General features: G+C 36.4%; 1 protein-coding gene across 1 annotated transcript in view; it reads right to left on the reverse strand.

Annotated features, from left to right (window-relative positions):
- mapk8ip2 (mitogen-activated protein kinase 8 interacting protein 2) overlaps positions 1–5,000 on the reverse strand; it is a 56,626-nt gene that overhangs the window by 29,761 nt on the left and 21,865 nt on the right. The gene's annotated exons all lie outside the window — the stretch shown is intronic.

A 5,000-nucleotide genomic window follows, 5' to 3' on the forward strand; every position in this document is an offset into this window, starting at 1 on the left:
CATGTACTTTTTTCCTGCATCACACCTTTAAACAACATCATTTGTGACCACTGTGACACAAAACCAGTCGTCAATAAAATCAATTTATTGAAATTGAGATTCATCCGCAATCTGATAGCTGATAAATAAGCTGCCCACTGATGTATAGTTTGTAAGGATAGGGGAATATTTGAAAATCTGAAATATGAGGATAAGAAGGTTAATATTGAGAAAGTAGCCTTTAAAGATGTCTAAATAAAGTGCTTAGGAAAATACATTACTAATCAAATACTGAATTTTGATATACATTAGTACCGGGTTGGACACCCTTTCAGAACTGCCTTAATCCTTCGTGGCACAGATTCAACAAGGTACTGGAAATATTCCTCTGAGATTTTGGCCCATATTGACATGATTACATCATGCAGTTGCTGCACATCCATGATGTGACTCCTGTCCCACAACATCCCAAAGGTGCTCTATTGGATTGAGCTCTGGTGACTGTGGAGGCCATTTGAGTACAGTGAACTCATTGTCTTGTTCAAGAAACCAGTCTGAGATGATTCGCGCTTTATGACATGGTGCGTTATCCTGCTGGAAATAGCCATCAGAAGATGGGTACACTGTGGTCATAAAGGGATGGACATGGTCAGCAACACTACTCAGGTAGGCTGTGGCATTGACACAATGCTCAATTGGTAGTAATGGGCCCAAAGTATGCCAAAAAAATATTGTAAATTGTAGCCTCAGTTTCCTGTTCTTAGCTGACAGGAGTGGCACCTGGTGTGATCTTGTGCTGCTGTAGCCCATCTGCCACAAGGTTGGACGTGTTGTGCATTCAGAGATGCTCTTCCACATACCTCGGTTGTTATTTGGTTATTTGAGTTACTGTTGTCTTTTTATCAGCTCAAACCAGTCTGGCCATTCTCCTTTAACATCAACAAGGCATTTGCACAGACAGAACTGCCTCACTGGATATTTTCTCTTTTCCTGACCATTCTCTGTAAACCCTAGAGATGGTTGTGCATGAAAATCCCAGTAGATCAGCAGTTTCTGAAATACTCAGACCAGCCTGTCTGGCACCAACAATCATGCCACGTTCAAAGTCACTTAAATCACATTTCTTCTTCATTCTGATGCTCGCTTTGAGCTGCAGCAGATCATCTTGACCATAGCTGCATTCCAAATGCCATACTATACACTTAAGCACTATGTACTTATGCACTTACACACGCAACAGCATAGTATATGTATGTAGTGTCGTCCCAAATGGAACACAAATTTTTCTTTTTACTAATCAGAAATTCAAGCCGTTTCTCTGATGACGTTTGGCGGTTGCCAAATTAGTGAAATAAAAGACCAAACTACCAAATAATACCTGCCGTGACGTGAGTATAACTGCATTCACCATCAGGAGTCGATATTATAACTCTCATAGGAGAATTTTGCTTTCACAATCCAAAATAAGTCATCCAACATCAGTGCCCGAAAGCTCCGCCCCTGTCTACATGCCTAAATGTATTGAGTTGCTGCCATGTGATTAGCTGATTAGATATTTGCAGTTGGACAGGTGTACCTAATAAAGTGGCCGGTGAATGTATTTACAATAGGAAATTTACAAAATGTCTTTGTGGAACATGATGTTTACTTACACAGTACTTATAATAATCAAATGATTTAGTCATAAAAGAAAAATCAATAATTTTGACCCATAAAACGTATTTTTGGCTGTTAAGAAAAATATAGTAGTGCAACATAAGTGTTTTGTGGTCCAGGGTCACATTTCTTTCCTCTACCATTCACATTCATTACTTATAAATGGGTTAGCGTGTTGCTAAATAAGGCCAGCTTCTGTTCTGCCTTTTTTGGGCTCTTCTTTTGGCTCAGCAAAATGCATTAACCTGGATATTGGTGTTTGCTAGCCACTAACGCAGGGCCGATTGGATCTGAGCTGAGCTCCACACAGCTGACAGCAGTGCTGCAATGCAGCTTTTCACAGCCAGAGCGTCACAATCACACAGATCTGTAACGTATGGAGGATCCAAGACAGAAGAGGAGAAATGAGGAGGAGGAGAGAGGCTTGTTCACTGGGTGCACTTGTCTGAAAATATTGACTGTTTTAATATAGATATGGATCAGAAGCACACAGCACTTTTATTTGTACAGCTAATACTGCTAAGATTGTTGACAAAGCGTGAAAATGATGACAGAGGATGAAATACTTGTTATATAATAGTTAATTCAGGACCTAAATTAAGATTGGATGAGTTGCTTTCAAAATTCCTATAAAATGATCCGTATCTTTTACTGCATGAAATGATTGTTTATTAATAATACTGAACATTAAATTATTATTTATTCAGTAATTTTCCTTCCTTTCCATTATTAATCAGGGGTCGCTACAGCGGAATGAACCACCAACTTATCCAGCATATGTTTTACACAGCGGATGCCCTTCCAGCTGCAACCCAGGACTGGGAAACACCCATACACTATGGCCACTTGCTTATTTAATTCACCTAGACTGTGGGGGAAAACGGAGCTCGAGGAGGAAACCTACACCAATACAGGGAGAACATGCAAACTCCACACAGAAACACCAACTGGCACAGCCGGGACTTGAACCAGCGACCTTCTTGCTGTTAGGCCACAGTGCTAACCACTGAGCCACTGTGCAACCCTACATTCAATTACAGGGGTCCGAAATGATTTATAGTAGCAATGGTCCTCTTAAAGTTATAACCATAAGTTTTGGACTTTTGAAATTGTTGTTAGAACATTCTTAACCTCAGAGCCCCTAAAATAAAAAAATAGATGCATTTGAACAAACCATAACATGTCCCATGACTTGTGCAACACTGTTTCCCACTTAAAGATCCATGCATGTTAGTGATAATGTCAATTTAAAAAGAAATAGAAAAATAGAAAACAGTAAAACTGACTACAAATTATAATTCAAAGCGATTCTAAAAGCTCTCCAGATTTCTTTGGTTTCTGATCTCCTGCAATATATAAAGCAATATCATCTGTGCACTTCATAAAAATAGCTTTATACATAATTTACACTGTGATGAAACGCTTTCTGGGTGTTGTTTTGGTCTTTTAATGAATTCTGTAAGCATTTCTCATTCACTCTATTCTTTTTTACTTACAAGACTCATTTAGGTGAATCACATTGTGAGCCAATGATGAGTCATTTTGTACTAGATTTCTATGAATGTTCTTGCTATTCCTGGTCTTTTTCAAAGCAGGTCAAAACAAATAAATTCATGAGATGTATACGCAGAAAGAAAAAACACCAGCCAATGGTTAAAAATAATACAATCAATATCCAAAATGACCACTTAAGGATCTGGATTAACCTGCATTTCACATACACTATAAGGTCTTGTCAAACTCTTTGTGCCTTTATATCAGAAGTCCTGTTATAATATCGGCACAGCTGCATTTGCTACATCCGTCTTTCTTTTTTTGCTCTGAAATTGCGCTGACTTTGCCTTAATCTGATCTCATCCTGATCAATTACACAAGTGCACTTCCGATTTCTCTTAAGTTGGCAAAATGTTGCCAGATCTGTAGCCCAATGATCAAAAAAAAAAAATGCAACTAAACAGATACTTTACAAAGCACCCCATAATCTCAGTCTCATCATCTAGCACAATTCTATCATTGGTGTAAATTAAGAAATGGGCAAAATAATTTAAAACCTTTCAGTCAAATATAATTGTTTTTATGTCAAACCTGTGTGAGAGAAAAAAAAACAACCAGTCTAGAAGTAAACCACTTTCACAGGAAAACCAGGCAAAAACATTTTAGCAAAACAGTTCTTAAAACATTTATTTCGAGGTACATTAAAAATGTATTCTCCAAAATAAAATATAAAATTTTAAATCTGTGTCTATTTCAACACCAAATGTTGTAATCTACCCTGTAAAATCCACTGATATTGAATCATTTTATTCCCCTAGAAAATTGTACAACTCTGAATAAACCTAATAATATTAAACTACTCTAATCAAGGTAGAAATTGTCATTAATCTTGTGTGGCAACACAAAATTAAATGGCTTTTCCTAAACAAAGTTTCTGCAGATTTCATCAAGTCAAATTTAGGACTTTAAGACCTTTTTAAGTCCATTATTAATGAAATTTCAGACTTTAACAGGGCTGAACACTAAGAATTTTTTAATGGCCCAGTTTGGCAAGTAAATAAAATAAAAAATAAAATAAAAATGTGTCAAAACAAGCATTTTGTCGTCAACATAGATTTTCTTTTTTTTTTTTTTAATTACAAGCTTTAATAATTATAGTAGACTAAATATAAATGTTTTTATGGACATAGAAAATTAAGACCCATTTAAAATGATTTAAGGCCTACAAGACTTTTTAAGGCCTAAAATTTTAGATTTGAAATTGAAGACATTTTTGATAAACAAGAGCAATGTACAATGGAAATCAAGTGTGTGTAATCTGCTGATGTATGTGACCTGTGGGTCAAACTGCAGATGAGTGGACAGGAGATGGCTGCTGAAATCAGGGATGCCAGGCTAATGTTGACACTGGCACTGCCTTCTTCCTTCATTTTCCTCAACAGTAACTGGCAACCCTGACTCTACTGAAGCACAACAGAACCAGAATGAAAAACTGCTTTTCTCACCTCAGTGCAAACAAAGGGTGATAATTTAGCTTTGTGGATTTTTCCTTGCTTCTAACAAGCTGTGTTTATTTCTTCAGTGACTCCTAGTAAACAGTAGTTAACCTTAAGCATATAAAACCGAATGAAGTGAAATGAAAAATGTAATTAAAATTAATGAAAAAAGTTAATGATACATTTATTTTATTGCACCTACTCCATAAAGCCTGAAACATATTAAAAATGAGTTTGCTGCTTGCTCAAACTACTTATTTCAAATGAGCTGAAACAACACTATTTTTGAGATTTTTGGGTGGAAGACAACTTGATTTTTTTATATTCAATCTACTTAAAGGGCCCCTATTATTGAAAATGACAATCCATGCAGTG

This window comes from Danio aesculapii, chromosome 18 (assembly GCF_903798145.1).
Source record: "Danio aesculapii chromosome 18, fDanAes4.1, whole genome shotgun sequence".
Classification (NCBI taxonomy): Eukaryota; Metazoa; Chordata; class Actinopteri; order Cypriniformes; family Danionidae; genus Danio; species Danio aesculapii.